At 38.0% G+C, this 19005-nt stretch overlaps 1 long non-coding RNA gene across 1 annotated transcript in view; it reads left to right on the top strand.

Moving 5' to 3' along the window:
* Positions 1–15759: 15759 nt before the first annotated feature.
* The window catches only part of LOC144377545 (uncharacterized), a 52413-nt gene continuing 49167 nt past the window's right edge, over positions 15760–19005 (top strand). The window contains exons 1-2 of the long non-coding RNA XR_013438538.1: positions 15760–15885; positions 16612–16658. This is a non-coding gene — a long non-coding RNA (uncharacterized LOC144377545). The remainder of the gene's footprint in view (positions 15886–16611; positions 16659–19005) is intronic.

Here is a 19005-nt window from a genome sequence, read left to right as displayed (position 1 = left end):
TCAGATTTGGCTCCTGGAGGTCTATTGGGGTCCCATGATTCTGGCATTATAAACCCAAAACAAAGAGATTTAGTTTTAGTCTTGTTTGTCTTTGCCTTTGATTACATTAGTGAATCTTTCTATCAACTTTCTGAGCTCTATTTTTAAAAATAATCATTAAATTTGCAACCATCAAGATTATTTCCAATTCCAAACATGGGATTTTTTAATATTCTAGAGGTTTTATTCCCAGTGAGTTATACCAGCAGAACCCCACTGAAGAACAAGGATATTCCTTTGAAGGACTAAGGTATGTTCAGCAGAATAGGCATTGAAAGTGCAGTGCAGACATTGAATTAAGAAGTAGCAGTGCTTTGGAGCTGGCCTCAAAGAAAGGATTTTATTATTAAGTCAGACTAGAACATCCCATGCTGTTTCTCTTGCATCCTTGGAATGATGGATTCAAAGAGCTTAAACAACTTCAGAAAAGAAACTTCAAAGGATACAAGAGCAGAGACAGCACAGGGGCTTTATCTCCCATTTTTTATCCACTGCCCTCCTGCAATTACAAAGCAGAAGCTTGACTCTCGGGTTGCAGACACAAGGCTGAAACAAAGATATGAGACCATCAAGAATAAGTGCCTCCACATTTCAGACCAGTTGAGGGAAAGGTCCATGAACAGAAAGGCCAGTGAACTGACATTGTGATTGTCGACTTGTAGGAGAACAGAAAAATGGAAATGTGACTTTAAACTGCAAGATAAACAAAGAATCACTCCTCTTGAACCCAAACAGTGCTTGAATTCCAGATAAAATGAGCACTAATAATATAATCACTATTAAGGTGTGCTAAGTGCTGCTGGCTAGTGAAGTGTTTCCTCATTTGCCCTTCACAATGGCCCCATCAGTAGGTAGTATTATAAATGAAGAAACCATGGTCAGAGAAGTTATTTATTCAAGTTCTCAAAGTGACTAGGTCAATGTCAGGATTTGTATGCATATCTGTGTGTGGAGTCTGTAGCAATGGACTATTTGAAGTTTTGTGTCTGATCCAGGAGGATTATTCTTTTGTGCCTTACCTGTCTCTGGAGATTGTGTTCTCATGTCTCTAATGCTTGTCCAGAGGTTACAGCCTCACTTGGCACAATTACTAGCATTGCCACTGTAGACAACCAGAATATGCCACCCCCAAATATGCCACTTCGGTGTAAGGATTATTTTGCGCTTTAGGCAATTGAGAAGGAACAGATATAAGAAAAACTCTCTGCCTGCTCCAATTTGCCTAAAAATAAGACATAAATTTATAAAGATAGAATTTCCCTTTCTCCTTTCTCTATCAGGGACAAACATTGACCACTGGAGAACAACTTTGGGCCCTTTACAACCTGAGGTGGCACCAGAGGAATCCGTATGCCAAAACCCCCATGTGATTATCTTCCCACAGTTGGCTATGGGAAGAGACTCAAAGACCTTTTTCTATGTCTTGTCACTTTTCTAAACATTTGCCTTCTTTGTTGAAAATTCTATACAAGCTGTATTTTCTTTCTTTCTTTTTTTTAAAAACTTTTAAAATATTTTTGTTATTAAGAAATGCAAAAAAACCCCATTTCAGATATTATAAGAACAGGACTAGGAACACAGGGAAGCAAATTAAAGGTGTACAAATGAAGGCTATACATGTAAAACAAGCTGGTTAAGTCTAAATGAAGCTTGGAATTTAACTAGGTCCTGTCTTTCCCCTCACAATAGCATTTTCCCCCTGGTTGGATACAAAGTATACAATTCATGTCTTCATACATGTACTTTAGATAATGATGACCATCACATTCCACCATAACTTCTAACCCCATGCTCTCTCCCTTTCCCTCCCACCCCTCTGCCCTATCTAAGTTTGTCTATTCTTCCCATGATATACAATCAATCAACAAATATGTGAAAAAATGTTCATCATTGCTAGCAATTAGAGAAATGCAAATCAAAACTACTCTAAGGTTTCATCTTACTCCAGTCAGAATGGCAGCTATTATGAATACAAACAACAATAAGTGTTGGCGAGGATGTGGGAAAAAAGGTACACTCATACATTGCTGGTGGGACTGCAAATTGGTGCAGCCAATATGGAAAACAGTATGGAGATTTCTTGGAAAATTGGGAATGGAACCACCATTTGACCCAGCTATCCCTCTCCTTGGTCTGTACCCAAAGAACTTAAAAACAGCATAGTACAGGGACACAGCCACATCAATGTTTATAGCAGCACAATTCACAATAGCTAAACTGTGGAACCAACCTAGATGCCCTTCAGTAGATGAATAGATTAAAAACATGTGGCACTTATATACAATGCAATATTACTCGGTAATAAAAGAGAATAAAATCATGACATTTATAGGTAAATGGATGAAGTTGGAGGAGATAATGCTAAGTGAAGTTAGCCAATCCCCAAAAACCTAATGCCAAATGTTTTATCTGATATAAGGAGGCTGATTCCTAGTGGGGAAGGGATAGGGAGCATGGGAGGAATATACAAGCTGTATTTCAAAAATACCTCTTTGAGAAGTACCATTACTTGGGCATCTGCCAAGTATGATGAAGAATAGTTAATAACCTTCTTTGTGTTTTTCTCTTGTTGATCTGTTTTTTGTTATGGAGTACATCTAAGCTAAAACTTTTCTTTCCCTAAACTATTTTAACATGTAGAGTAGCTCAAGTGTTTCTTCTAGAACTCCAGGGTTTCATGGAAAAGTACCAGGGTTCTGTGGAGCTGCTTTTCAAAAGAGATATCCTGTAGGTGACTTTATGTAAACACTGTCTTTTTCCAACTCCTATTTTCATGTTTGCAAACAGTTAATTTTTCCCCATTGAATTCAAGACCTTTTTCTTTCCTTCTCCAAATTATGCCCTCATCTTTATTTCTAATGCAATTAGAATCTGTTCCAGAAAGCTAAATCTGCGATGTTTCTGGCTAAAGCAGAAAATTCATTATATTTGTTTAATTGTAACCCAAATAGGAAATAACACGCGGATGAGATTTTTATTACAATTCCCATCCAACCTACATCTCTAATCCCATTGACCTGTTTTTCTACCTAACACTCTGGTTATACAAAGCTCCCTCAGGGTGTCTGGGGAGGGCAGGCAGGATGTTCTAGTGTGATTGCCTGGGTGTGACTTGGGCATCCTGGGTCCTTGGTTATGGCCCCATCATAATGTTGTCTTTGATTTATAGAAGTGGAGGGTTTGTAACAGTGCCCCTATGGTTTTCTCCATCTTGAATGGAAAATTTGTAGCAACAAATGAGGAAAAAACATGCTCCTGTCACATTTATCCTTAGAGTTATGTTTTAAATTTGATTGTTACAAATAGATGTGGTGTGTACCAGCTAGACTTTAAAAATTAAGTTTTAAGCTAAAAAGTCTGTAAGGAACAATCAGGTGACATAACCAAACTGAAGTGCATTGAAGCAGGGAATCGAATGGAATGGGTGAGAACCCTGAGAGGCTTGTGCCCCTTTGTAGAGGTTGTCTCCACGGGGCCCTCACTGATTATTGCCACCTAGCATTGGAGGTTCAACATAACCATCTTTCAATTTTTCAAGAGGATCTAGAAATTCAGAAAATTACAAAAAACATCTCAGTTTTTTTTTAATGTTGGCAACATAATTTTTCAAAGTGTAAAATACTATGTAAGATGAAATAAATTTGGTACTGTAGGCTGCCATTTTTCAGCTTCTACTCTAGAACTTCATTGAGCAAAGGTAAAGGCAGGACTTGGATAAAAATAAAAGAAAGCATTAGTCCTTTTGAAACTGGGTGATGTTCTGGAGAGTCAGACTTCTTTCACAATCAGCTGGGTGAAGTCAGAACTGAAGGCCATGCTAGCAGAGGCTGCAAGACCATGTGCCAGTGATATTGGAAACAGAACTCCTACTTGATACATGCTGGCATTTGGCTTTCTTCTGCTTTCAAAGTTTGTCATTTTGTACAACGAAGAGATAAGTGCTGTGAGATTGAAATGCAGAAATAAGTTACTTCCAGTCACGTGAATCGAGGCTCATCTAGCTAGCACAATTGCTCTTTAAGATTTCTTTGAAAAGAAGGTAGAGGGGTGATTTGCTAGAGACTAGCCTGCCGGGTACTATTTTTAAGAGAAAACTAACCGGAGCAAGAGAAACAACACAATTGACATAATGGTATTGCATTTAAACCATGATATAAAAGAATAGAAAGACTTTGGACAAAAAAAAAATGTTTGAATGAAAAAAAAAAAGTAATCTTGAAGGAAGTAGCAGTAGAGGTAAAGTCACAGAGATGAGATGTCATACCAGGCAGCCTTGTGGTCATTAGATTTGACTCTTTCTTTTCTTCAGTTTATTCAACACACATTGGAATAGTTTCTAAGGGCTTTAACAAATATTAATTCACTTCAGTTTTATGTATCTACTATGAGGTAGATGATACTAATTATATTCATTTTATAGATGAGAAAACTAGCTGTTTTATTATCTAAAGACTTATTAGGTTCTCATGATGGTGGGACAGAACACAGTAGCCCCTGGACAGATGAAGAATGTTTTATTATTCACAGTTCCCAGTGAGGGAAAACCACCTTGCAGAGCCATGAGGGATGTTGTGCCAAGGGGAAGCGTAGCAGCAAACTGGAACTGTAGGCGGTGCTTGTGTGTAGCAGGTAGGATAGAATTGGCTGGATTTCACAGGCTTCTTGTGGAATGGATTTTTTAATGATTCTGCAAGCTCAGGAAAAAGGAGCTGCATTCTTCAATGTTTGATACCAGGCAGTTGGGTGTGTATGTTGCAATCCAGCTGTGTTAGAGCCCTGTGAGGGAAATAATTAAGCTAGGGGTTTAGCCAACTGCCTGCAAAGGGAAATTGAAAGCTTTTTAGCCAGAAAGGCAAAACTGAGTCAAGATAGCACTTAAGAAATAATACTTTGAGAGGCAGGAGTCAGCACCAGACAATCTAGTTCCAGAGTCCATGGGAAAATAGGTCAGGAAAAGAAATTCAAGGTGAGATTATGGAGTTATTTGAAAGCCAAACAAAGTTCCTTGGATTTTCTTTGATCTAATGAAACAACAGAGATAAAGAAATACAACGGGGGACAAGGACAAACATGTAGGAGTGTATATGGTGGGAGGACAGGGCCTTGGTTTCAAAGCAGCGGTCATCCTTGCCAAACTGTGTATCTTATATCCATACATTTTTCTTTGTTGTTGTTTTTGGCAGTGTTACTGAAAGCTTGGTCCTTGTCTGAGAAACCAGCCTCTACCTCAGAGCAAAGCTTGTCCAAGGAGGGGGCGTGACCCTTGTCCTTGGAAAGACCCACAGAGCACTCCTAGGCACACACCCACCCTGCTGATTTGTTTGTCTACAAATAACAGGAAAGATCTGCTGTGCCAGGTGTCCCTACTCAGTTAGGCTAGGTGAGGATTCATAGCAACCCCCTAGTAGCCACCAATTAGCATGAGACAGGGAAATACCCAGGATGCCAGATGACCCTCCCAGTAGTTTATGGTGGTTGATAACGTGTTGGGAAACCATGTAGCTTAAACCAATCAGTTCAAATAAATCCCCCTCTTGTACTAACCAATCACCCCTACCCAACTTGTTCCCGCCAGTGAATGTGCTAATCATATTTTAGATTGCTTTATGATTTTTCCCACGGTGTGTGATGATTTGCTAAGAGATGCTATGATGTGTGTAGGGTCCCTGCCTTTCTCAAAGAGTGTATAAAACTGCTGCAAACCCTGGGCTTGGGGCCTCTCAGTGTCACCAGTTGCTGAGTGCACATGGAGGACCAAGCTAGCTCGCAATAAACACCTCTTTGCTGCTTACATCGATCTTGGTCTTTGGTGGTCTTTTGGGGGGGTCTCAAACTGGAGCATAACAGGTCCAACCCTGTAAGGAAGATACAGTTTTGAAAAAAAAGGAAAAAGATGGTTTATTGCTTTGCTAGCAAAGGAGAAACACAGGAGACTCCTGTTCTGGAGGCTGTGATTCTGCCCATGAGCAGGAACAGGGGGCTTTTAAAGAGGTGATTCTGAGAGACCCCCAGATCCCCCAACCCGGAATGGACCACGCGAGACACTGGATGCAAACAGCAGGAGGATTTATTCTCACACAGGCGCCCATGGGTGCACAGCAAAACCTCAGCCGGAGCTTCGGTGACTGGCACACCTGGGCTCGGGGGTACAGAGTTTTTATAGGAAGCAGGGGGCAAGGTTTCAGCCTAGCACAGTAACAGTTATTCTATTGGTTTATCTAAGTTCCTCTAGGTCCAGCCCCTTAGGTCACCTGGGGGGTAAACTTGTTTTTTTCCACTTTATGTTCTCAGAAAAGAAACCCATAAATTGCATCCTATTCTTTTAGTTCCTGTTTTTACTCTATTTGCTCAAGCTTGGCCTTCCCAGGATTATCTATATGGAACATCTGGTGGTGGCATTGTATAGAGCTTGGAGTGTTACGTGCAGCTGGGAAGTGCTACGTGCAGCTTGTGGGGTTTTAACATGGGGGTTGTACATGGGAACATCCTGTAGGGCACAGGGGTTAGAATTCCTAACGTTGGGTTTGGGGCCCTGTAGTCCTTCAATTCAAAGGCTACTACATTCCACATGTTCTCTGTTGGAGGTGTAATTCACTTCTTCATTTGGGAGGTAGCCATTTCTGAGACCTTTTGGTACCATCTCAGAAACCAGGATTACTTTGTTCCTAAGGTGGGTGTATACTCAAGGAGAGATAATTGTCTAGGATGGGGAAGAAAGGTAATCCTGATTCCCCTGAGATAAGGGAGGGGGAGAGATTAGGGAGGAGCAGGAATAGAGGAAGGGAGAGAAACATGTCCATTTTAAAATTAACTCACTGTAGCAGAGCAGCAGGGTCTGCATTCAAAGCATAAAGTGGACCACTGTTACAGCAACAGAGATAACTTGCATTTGCTCCTGATAGGTACCCGAAGACTGTAGCAATGTGGATGCAATTTTTGTAGACAACAGGAAAAGTACCTTTACAAATATTTCAGTATCAGTATTTAAAATTCCTATTTAGGAAACCGTGAATGTGTGCCTCTAGGCAAAGACCAATTATTTAGAAATCTGGACCTCTCCTTCTGCCCTTACTCCTACTTCTTTTGAACTCAAATTGGGATTCACTGGATGGCTATAAATGCCTTTTTGATTAAGTCTTTCATCCTATGTGAACTTCTATATTCATGTTGATCAAATAAATCATTAAATGTTAAAGCATCATCTGTTGGTTTTGTCTTTGACCTAAAACACTTTCCCTAAGTGTTGTGAGTGAGGGACACTGTGACACGGAGAGGGAGAGGGGAATTCCCAGAGTCACTCTGCTTAGATAGGCAGACTTTGTCCCTCCTGTCCTCTCCTTACCCAGGAGGTGCTGGTTAAGCATTTGGAAGCTGATTTCTCATCTGATCTTGAAGGGTTGATTACTGGAACAACTGTGGCAGAGGCTGGGAGGGTGGTTGAATTGCTGGAGACTTACCTGCCTGGTGCTCAGGTCTCTGAGGAAACCCAGCCAGCACCAAGGAAGCTGATTCTGGATCACTTGATAGAGCACATGGGGGCTTACTGTCCTCACTCCCCAGGATGTGAATTACACAAAAAGCTCATTTCTGTCCCTGGTCAACCAGCAGGGCGGCAACTTAGACAAGCATAAATTCTGAGGCCTCTCACAGACGTGCTGGGGTCCTTGTTTTCTTTCCACTCATGGCTGAACAGGGCTGGCCCCCACTGAATATTGGGTAATAGACATTCCCCAATTCAAACACTTTTTACTATAATGTTAATTCCAAATTTGCTTAGGGATTTCCAATTAAGTACCAAGACCTTTACTTATTTTGTGTTGTTTGGACCCAAACAACTTTCTAGGCTGATCCTGCCCATATCAAGTTTGCTCCCTCCTGCATGGATCTGCCCTTAGACTTCAGCTGGTGTGTTCCTGCTCTCTCCTGTGCCCAGCACAACTCATCCTCAAGCATTTATTTGGATTGTTGTGAATTGATTCTAGGCTCATAGGTCTGTCCCAGTTTTCCGTTTCATAGTTTAATTCCTTAAAGATACGGTGGCCATGAGTGAAAATGAGTTTGATTTTGCAAATGAGCACCTGTCAGGGCTACTTGCCTTCTACATTTTGCTTTTAATGAGGACCTCAAATAATAGATTTTGTTTTTTTAAGAGGAAAAAGCATGTTTCTTTATTGGAAAGTTTGAGACTTTATGTCTAGTTGCAATGGGGAAATCATCTATCTATCTGGAAAACAACTTTCCAGTTGTACCATGGAAGCCTATATTTTTTATCCAATCTTGAACTGCCTTCCCACTCCCACCAGACACCTACTGAAGGGTCTTTCTATAGTGAACACACTGAATTAGGTCTTTGAGAGGAAAATAAAGATCCTCAGTGTGCAGCTTGAAAGGTCTATGGCATATTCGTACATTTCTGGTGGGGATACAAATAGGGGCACCAAAATTGGAAAGCAGTATGGAGATTCCTTGGAAATCTGGGAATGGAACCACCATTTGACCCAGCTATCCCTCTTCTCACACATATTCAAAGGACTTAAAAACAGCATACTACAGGGACACAGCCACATCATGTTTAAAGCAGCACAACTCCCATTTTTACCCCATATACATATTGCAGATTCAGAATCAAATGTATGAAATATGGTATGTCAAGAACTTTGTAATGTTTTGAACAACTAATAATAAAAAAATAAAAATAAATAAAGCAGCACAACTCACAATAGCTAAACTGTGGAGCCAACCTAGATATCCTTCAGTGGATGAATGAATACAAAAATGTGGCATTTATACACAATGGAATATTACTCAGCATTAAAAAAGAACAAAATCATGGCATTTGCAGGTAAATGGATGGCATTGGAGAAGTTAATGCTAAGTGAAATCAGCCAATCCTCCTCAAAACAAATGCCAAATGTTTTCTCTGATATAAGGGGGTGACTCATAGTGGGGTATGGAGGGAGAGCATGGGAGAATTAGATTAATTCTAGATAGGGAAGAGGGGTGGGAGGGAAAGAGAGGGAGAAGGGGATTAGCAAGAATGGTGGAATGTGATGGTCATCTTTATACAAAGTACATGTATGAAGACTTAAATTGAGTGTCAACATACTTTATATACAAACAGAGATATGAAAAATTGTGATATATATGTATTAAAAATTATAATGCAAAAAAGTACATGTATAATGGCATAAATTGGCGTGAACATACTTTATATACAGAGATATGAAAAATTGTGCTCTATATGTGTAATAAGGATTGTAATGCATTCCACTGTCATCGTGTATTTTTAAAAATTAAAAAAAAAAAGAATAAAAAGGTCTATGGAAGAGGCCAAGAGAAACAGCCAAAGGAATTGACAGCCTAGGAGCGGATGAGAAAGGGGTCAGGTAAATATGTACAAATCACATCCAAACAAGACCTGGAAATTCATAACCACCTGATAGAAGTGATTCAGTAAAAAGACTAGTTACAGCCAATCCTATTCAATGAGGATGAACACAGAAACATGCTCTGGAGCTGGTGTTTGCATTGGAAATATCTACTAAGTTTAAAAGACCACTTGCAGTAAAATCAAGGGGTAAGATAGATCTAAATAGATAAAAGTCAAAGAACTTCTCTATTAGTGAAGTTGAAGCTCCTTGAAATGCAAATGCTCAGGATGGGAAAATTTAGGTGGGGAAAACCTTGCTGTGTTGATGGATCATGTTGGAAGGCAAAAGAAACAAACACAAAAAACTCCCTAAGAATTCCTAAACTATACTTACATAAAACCCCTAATTTATGATGGTTGAACTTGTGAGATTTTTAAAATTTAGGATGATGCATAAATGTACACGTTTTATAGTGTTGGGGTGCAGCGGAGCGTCGGAGGGGAGAAACCACACAAGAGACTCACTTCATGCAATCGCAGGGGGGAAGTTTATTGAGGATCCTGTTCCAGCGCTGGGACTCTGTGCCCACTCAAGAAGGGAGAGCGGCTCAGAGCCCAGAGCAGAGTTCAAGCGGAGCTTAAATACACTTTTTGGAGAGGGTGGGGGGCTTTGCATACATCAGAACAAATCATCACGAGGCGCGGGAAAATTGAACAACAACCCTGAGTCAGGATTAGTGCATACATTGGTGGGAACAATTAGGGCAGGAGTGATTGGTGCTCCTAGGTGGGGTACACATTCAAACTGATTGGTTTAGGTCCTGCAATGCCTATGTGCCAAGCAACTCGGAACCCTTAGCTATTAAACAACCAGAAAGTCAGTGGGAATATTTACTGGGCAGTTCCAGTATTGTCCTAACAGCTACAGGGATTACAGGTTTTGGGGGTAGCAGAGGGACTCTAACAATACTAGTCTTTTACTTTTTAACCCAATCCCTGCACTTTGGAAACTTTAGGATGCCTGGTCTTTTACACTTTAACTCAGGCTCTGCGGCTTAGAATCAGCTTGGAAAGTTTACCTTTACAATAGAAACAGTACTTTGACTGTTATATTTGTTATATTTTTAACTTTTTTATGTTTAAATGTGATTTATTTATTTATTTTAATTTTAATTTGTTATATATGACCCTAGAATGCATTACAATTCACGTTACACATATAGAGCACAATTTTTCATATCTCTGGTTGTACACAAAGTAGAGTCACACTAATTCCTGTCTTCATACGTATACTTAGGGTAATGAAGTCCATCTCATTCCATCGTCTTTCCTACCCCCTGCCCCTCCCTTTCCCTCACTTCCCTTTTCCCTATCTAGAGTTCATTTATTCCTCCCATTCTCCACCCCTAAACCCGTTATGGATAAGCATCCTTGAATCAGAGAAAACATTCAGCATTTGTTTTTTGGGGACTGGCTAACTTCACTTAGCATTATATTCTCCAGCTTTATCCATTTACTGCAAATGCCATGATTCTAGTCTCTTTTAATGCTGAATAATATTCCATTGTATATATATATATATATATATACCTCGATTTTTGACTTTTGATTTTTTTCCTGAACTAGCAATATGTTGCAGGATCCTCTCATGAAGCTGGGCAGTGGTGGTGAGTGTAGCCCCTGGTCAGCTACAGTCAGGAGGTAAACAACTGATACTCTATGGTGTGCTGTGTTGCTGGATATGATGTGCAGTAGGTTAGGTATAGTAAATACATTCTGACTTATGATATTTTTAGCTTACAGTGGGTTTTATCAGGGTGCAACCTCTTCATTAGTTAAGAAAAATCTGAACTTAAAAAGATTATGGGCTAGAATTTGTGTTAGTATTTGGCCTATTTTTAAAATTCTTATTTATTTTCCATTCATTTAGGTACTGTGACACACACAAAAATTTGAAAATCCTTAAGGTTAACTTTTCATGTAAATTGCCTTCCTGGATTCATCATTAAGAAATAGAACCTGAAAGGGTAAAGTTTCTAAGCTGGAAAGCTTGAATGTAAAAGATTAGGTATTATTAAATTCCTCTGTTACACCCAGATTCCTGAGATAGTTAAGACAACACCCTACTGGCCATTTAGCCTAGGGCCCTATGCAGTTTGTCACAGGGCCTGAACCAATCAGTTTGAATGTGTACCCTGCTTAGGAGTGACCAATCACCCCCGCCTTACCTTTCCCGCCAATGAATGTGCTAATCACGTCTTAGAGTTGTTGTTCAATTTTCCTGCGCCTCATGATGATTTGTTCTGATGTATGCAAAGCCTCCCGCCCTCCCCAAAAAGTGTACTTAAGCTCTGTTTGAACCTCTGCTCGGGGCTCTGGGCTGCTCTCCCTTCTTGAGTGAGCACGGAGCCCCAGCGTGCTGGAATGGATCCCCAATAAACCCCCTTTTGCCAATTGCATGGAGCCAGTCTCTTGTGTGGTCTCTTTCTCTGACGCTCCGCCGGACCCTAACAAACCATGATGTATTTAAATTTTAACTATTCAGGAGACTAAGTTTTTAAAGTAAGATTTTAATCAAAACATGAACCTTAAGATCTGTATATAATTCTACCAGTTAGCAGTGTTTTCTCTCTCACAATTGGTTCAGTATCTATTACTAACTGGTAATTGCATACAGGACCAGAGTAACTTTATATCATGTACAACCACAAGAATGGGATCCAAATTGGAATGGGTTGCACTCCATGTATGTATAATATGTCAAAATACATCCTACTGTCAGGTATAGCTAAGAACAACAACAACAAAATGAAAGAAAGAAAGAAGGAAGGAAGGAAGGAAGGAAGGAAAGAAAGAAAGAAAGAAAGAAAGAAAGAAAGAAAGAAAGAATGAAAGAAAGAAAGAAAGAAAGAACAACATTTCATTAACACCCAGGGAATGATAATAGCCTTCTGGGACTATTTGGTGATGCATTACATTTTTTTATATGACTGATGGCCTAATTTTTTTTTTTTTTTTTAAGGATTGGTCGTGTCCTCGGGTACCAATCAGGAACAAATGCAAATTATCTCTGCAGAATCTCACTTTAAACTTGACCCCAAGAAAATTCCACACATCAAGTTCCCAGCAATGTGAACTTGTAGTTACAAGTCACTAGACATGAAGATATAAGCTGTGAAAGAGAGTTAACAGAAACCAGTAACCGTAGAATTAGACCAGCAAAGATTGTATATCATTGAAATTACCAGTGATAACATATAAAAGAAGTATAGTCAATGATTAAAGAAATCAAACAGAAGTTAATGATAGTTATGAGAAGGTAATTTATTTTCAGATTTGAAAAAGAACTGAATAGAATTTCTGGAAATGAAAAAATAATGATGAAAATTAGAAGACTATGGTTTGGCTAAAATAGCATATTTGACACAGTTGAAGAGAGATTTATTAATCAGGAATATAAAATTACTTGTAATCCACCATAGGAAAACATAAAGATGGAAAATATAAAAGAGATTGGATATGGATAATAGTAAAAGAAGCTCCAATTTATGTCTAATCATAGTCCCAGAAGAGTAAATTGAAGTGGTAGAGGATAGATGATATTAGAAAGTATAATACTTGAGAATATTTCAGAATTAATGAATGATACAAATTCCAGATACTGCATATTTGAGGAATCCCAAGAGTAACAATAAAAAGAAAACCCACACATAAATACATTATTGCATTTACATCTACACATATCTGCTATTATGAAATTGCAGAACACAGTAGTATTCTGAAAAAGATCTTAAAAGCAGTAAAAGAGAGATTACCTGCAAAGAAAGTATGGCTGATTTTAAGTAGCCACAGAATAAGCCAGAAGACACGGAATAACTATTCATAAATTCAACTCTTTAGTTAAAAGACAAAGCTCGACATCCTGAATTTTCTTTAAAAAAATCCATACAATAACTGTTTATATGAGACACACTTAATACATAAAAACATAGAAAGTTGAGAGTAAAAACATGGGAAAAAATACATGTAGGCAGATAATAACCAAAAGAAAATTGGCAGAGATATGTATGTTATTAGATAAAATGGCTTGAAGGCAAAGAACTTTACTGGGAATGAAGAGGGTGTCTAAATATTAAAGCTTTAATTCATCAGGAAAATAAATGATTTTAATCTTGGATGTACCTAATTACATATTTTTTAATTGATGAAACATCAAGGAGAAATAGACAAAACTACAACCAAACTGGGAGATTTTAACACATCTCTCTCAATAATTGATCCAACAAGCAGACAAAAAAATCAATAAAAACATAAAAAATTTGAACAATACAAATAGCAAATCTATTTTAATGAACATATGAAACACTTCATTCAAAAATGGATAACATACATTTATATCAAGCTATCATGGAACATTTATAAAACGACTCTAAGTAATTAAGCAAGTCTTCAACAAAATTTAAAGTTTTGATGTTAATAAGACCATATTTTATGACTGTAGTGCTAACAAATTAAAAGTAAAAACAAACAAAACTTATGAAAACTCACATTTACACATTTTATCACTTCTAAATAATTCATATGTCAGAAAGAATGGGTATTAAAATATGGATTAAAGCAAAAATTAATAACTGAATTGAGCATTTGCTAACATTGTAATAAGGATTTATATACATCAACATATGTATACATGTATACAATGGATATAGTCACAAAAGTGACTCCCCAAGGATACTTGGAAAATACTTTTTATCCAGGATGAGAGAAAAGAAGGTTGTTTACCAATAATGAATGAATTATAACTTCATATGGAATGAATGACATGTTGTTTTAGCCTGTTCAGCCACTGTTTTGTATTCAGATCTTAGAAACAGTTTATGCTCAGGTTATGTATACTATTAGTACTAATTAGTATTTCATGGCTACTTGTTTTGGAATTATTGGAAAATGTAGAAAAGAAACAGATTGTAAAAGATAGTGGTGGTTGTAAATTGTTAGCAATATACAGATTTTAAGAATTTCTTACAGGATTTTTTTGTATTTGGAACTGAACAATAAAGAATAATAAAACGTGGTACTTAAAGGGAAAATGAATGGTCTTAAATGTATGTGGTATTTAGAAATTTATAGTCTATTATGCTCATATTAAAGAAGAAAGCCTGAAAATAATCTAAGCATCTAAATTATAAAATTACAAAAATATAATGAGCTTCCAAAAACCATAGAAGAAATAAAATAATCAAGAGAACAGAAATTTATCAACAAGGAAAAAAGTTACAGCAGAGTGATCAACCAAACTAAAAGTTTTTCTTTGAAAAGCATTAAGAAAGTTGACAATCTCTGGCAAAATTAAAGAAGCTACAAATAAACAATATCAAGAATGAAATGGGACAAAACTACAGTTGCAGACAAATTTAAGATAATTACAAAAGACTAGAATGAATAACAATGGGAATGAAAGCAGAAGCATGAGAACTGTTCACATTAGCAGAAAGTATGTATTTATCACATATACTCTCTCTCCCTCTCTCTTGCCCTTCCACCTTCTGCCATGAGATGGCAAAGTTCCAATGCTCTCAGCAGTGTGGGTCCCTTGGTCTTGAACTTTTCAGCTTTCAGAAAGTATATATTTTCATAATATCATAAAATTGAGAGATAAAGCAGCCAAAATTCTACTACATTTCTTGTCTTGCTCATTGCTCCACCCCTAGCACCTGTCACATAGCAGGGTCACTATTGTACTCTGAATGTGTCACCTACAGTTCACTGTTGGAAACTTAATCCGCAGTGCAATAGTCCTGAGGGGTGGGACCTTTCAGAGGTGATGAAGTCATGAGGGTAGAATGGATTAATGCTGCTGTCATGGCTGTCACGGGAGTAGGAGTGGGCTCCTGATACAAGACTGAGCTCAGCTCGCCACTCTCTCCCTCTCTCTCTTGCCCTATGTAAGGATTCTGGCTGTGGAAATGTACAAGGCAGCGTTCCTCTGGTGAGCAAACTCCTGGAGAGTAACAGGTGCCCTGTTATCCACATTTAGAATATTCTACAGTTCCTTCTGGAACTAGTAAGATGACTAATATGTGCCTAGCTGCTATGGTAATGTCCTTCCAGAGGAGGCTCTGTGCTAGAGTCTTATCAGCCTCCACCTTATCTCAAACACTCAGCTTCTGGGAATAAAGGAATTATCTTAGACAACATAACTGTGTCACTGCACCTAAGCCTGTCCACATAACAGTAACTTTATACAATGAGCAATATGTTCTAATTATGTCAGTGATCTAATGTGACCTATGAATATAAGTAAAGCTGGCAGCTCAGATGAGCCATCCCTTTTTACTTTGCCCCTGCACCTTGCTTGCTTCTGACTCTTGTTGTTTTTCTTTACAGCCCTTCTACCTTCTGCCATGTCATACAAAGCTCCAAGACCCTCAGCAGATGTGGGTCCCTTTGTCTTGGACTTTCCAGCTTCCCAAACTGTAAGGATAAATCTCTATTCTTTATAAATTTCACAAAATGGATACAGCAACTGTTGATATTTTAGTATACTTATGTTTATATTTATTTTAAAACATAGTTCACTCGTACATTGATTTTTAAGCATCAATAACACAGATACTAGATGAAAAATGATTAAAAAATAAAGAACAATGACAGACAGCATCTGCTTTGTTATTCTTTAACACTTAAAAAACAACTATGAATTTTAAAGCAGATGATCTTATTTAAATTTCCCTGGCAATGAAATGAACAATATGTTCTTCCTACAGCTATGCCTTTGTGAAGGAAACAAGGAAAGATTTTTTTTTTATTAGCAGTTCTCTTAGACCAACATCCTAGCTACATAAAGTTGGTCATTACTAGCAAGAACTAGAACAATATTATTATTATTTTATAATGTCATCAAACAAAATTAGCAGTTTCTGGCAAGTGGTTTAAGAAGACACAGTTTCCTGGCACACAGAAAGGTGTAGAAACAAAAAAGGAAAATTAATGTGAAACATGGAAAAAAATTCCTCTGAGAACATACTAGGACCTTTGCCATCTAAACTGATGGAGTTGACCTATGAGGTCTTTGTCATCTTTTGAAAATCTTTCCTTGATAAAATAATTTTTCAAAACTCTTTTTTCAAGGAGGATACATGGTGGTATTTTTTAAAGAACTTGCATATCTGAGCATTTTCTTTTTGTTGCTGCCTTTTTAGATACAACATTCTCAAGGACCCTATACCTACATTCTCCTGAACTAATAGTAAGTACTGTTTCTAGGTCCATATGTACATCTGTAAAGGAATAGAGAAAATTCTGGAAGAATGCATACAAAATCTTCAACAGTGGTTATTTCTGTTAAAGTGGGTATTTTGGGTGTGCATGTATACACATATGGTGTTGATAGGGGAAGTTGTCAAAGGTGCTGTTAATACTACCTGTAGTATTTTAATTTTTTTAAAAAATGTAAGCAAGGAAGGTATAAAGCATTACCAATAAAATTAAAAATAAAATTAAAATGAAATAATCCCTTGAGTCATATCATATTTCCTTCAAGATGTTATAGACATTATTTTATTGCCTCTAGCACTTAATTCAATAAACTTCTTTAATCATTTTTGAATGTTGACTATGCATCATTGTACAGGAAATCTAAAAGTAGAGGTTACACAAACTGTAAGACAGATACTTATCAAGTAACCATACAAATAAAAACAATAAACAACAAAAAAGTGCTTTGAGAGGGCTCTGTCTCACCAGGTGATGCCCTCTGTTGTGTTCTGATGCAGCATGAATGCCCTCACCAGATGCTAGCACCATGCTCTTGGGCTTTCCAGCCTCCAGAACAGTGAGCCAAATAAACTTCTATTGTCAAAATTTACCCAGCCTATGGCATGCTGTTGTGGCAACAGAAAACTTACTGAGAAAATTGCCAAGAAATTATTTGGTTTTGGAAAGTTAAAAATTAAAGGAGAAAAAAAATAATTTTGAATCAGAAAACATTTTTATCTGTCATAAAAATGAGAAAAAAAATTCCAGTGGCTTATAGTGAGGCCCTAAGCAACTCAGTGAGACCCTTAATATAAAAAAGGGCTGGGGATATGGCTAAGTGATTAGCCTCTGGGTTCAATCCCTGGTTCCCCCCAAAGAGAGAGAGAGAGAGAGAGAGAGAGAGAGAGAGAGAGAGAGGGAGAATAATGTAAGTAGATCAATTAAGATTTTTTTAAAAAATATTTTTAGTTGTAGTTGGACCCAACACCTTTATCTTATTTATTTATTTTTATGTGGTGCTGAGAATCAAACCCAGGGCCCCGCACATTGGAGGCGAGTGCTCTCCTGCTGAGCCACAACCTCAGCCCTCAAATAAGATTTTGATATTATCTGTTCTTAATGAATATAAACAATGTAATAAGTGATTAGAATTTTTGAAGTAAAAATGTTGATTTAGTGCACCTAGTGGATTTGTTGTTTTGAATATTAAGAATTTGGTATATAATTTTTAAATAGAGTCTCCATTACTTTTTACTCCATAAAAACAAATACAAGACAAATACTTGAGAAATATTTATTTGAAGGGCCTCCAAAGCATTAAGTCTCCTTATGGGAGAGATGAAGAAAGTAAGTGCAACCTGTTGTGAAGATATTGCCCATGTTTCTTGTTGGCACAGACCTGGGTCCTGAAATCACGATGCAGAGAGAAAGAGCCAGCCACTAGCCAAGGGCAATGGTACTTGCCTGTAATCCCAGTGGCTTAGGTGGCTGAGGTAGGAGGGTTGCCGTTTCAAAGCCAGCCTCAGCAACTTAGGCCCTAAGCAACTTAGTAAGATCCTGTTTCAAAATAAAAAATAAAAAGGGTTGGGGATGTGGCTAAGCACCCCTGGGTTTAATCCCTGGCACCAAAAACAAAACAAAACAAAACAAAACAAAAACACCCAGCCCCTACTCTTCTAGGTGTTTTTATTTGCCAGGAAGAGAGAAAGAAGCATGAAATAGATTAGTTTTCTCAGTTCATCTTTCAATAGTTAGCAAAAATTCTTCCTATATTTTGATAACTACTAGTTTATGTCAATGTTTTCATTGTCATTGGAAACTCTAGCAATATGTATTTTAGTGTAAATGTCAGAGAGATTGAATAGGGACTGCTAGCTAAATGCTATTTAAATTGGAAGGCCCCCCACCTCTCTTTTTATAAAAATATTTTGTCAGTTGTCAATGGACCTTTATTTTATTTATTTTTATGTGGTGCTGAGAATTGAACCAGGGCCTCACACATGCTAGGCAAGCACTCTACCACTGAGCCACAACCCCAGCGTGCCCCCCCCCCTTTTGCAAAAGCATGAATATATTCCCCACAAGTGGGAGTTCAGCTGCCAGTATAGAAGGTGCTGGAGCTTAAAGTTTCAGTGCAAAGGAGGGGAAAGAGGCATTGAGGACTTATGTCACTCCTTTGTAACACCCTGGGATGGGAAAGTTGATCAGGGGCAGTAAACCATGTATGATGGTATATGGGGATGCTGACAAGGGCCAAAATTTCTCCCAAGCTCTGGTGTAAAATCTAGGCTCACACAAAGGGAAACTCTGTTACTTGACTTTCCAGAGGCAGTGACTTT

This window comes from Ictidomys tridecemlineatus, chromosome 5 (assembly GCF_052094955.1).
Source record: "Ictidomys tridecemlineatus isolate mIctTri1 chromosome 5, mIctTri1.hap1, whole genome shotgun sequence".
Lineage (NCBI taxonomy): Eukaryota > Metazoa > Chordata > Mammalia > Rodentia > Sciuridae > Ictidomys > Ictidomys tridecemlineatus.
Note: the sequence above shows the minus strand (reverse complement) of the source record. Positions and strands in the feature narration are given on the sequence as shown.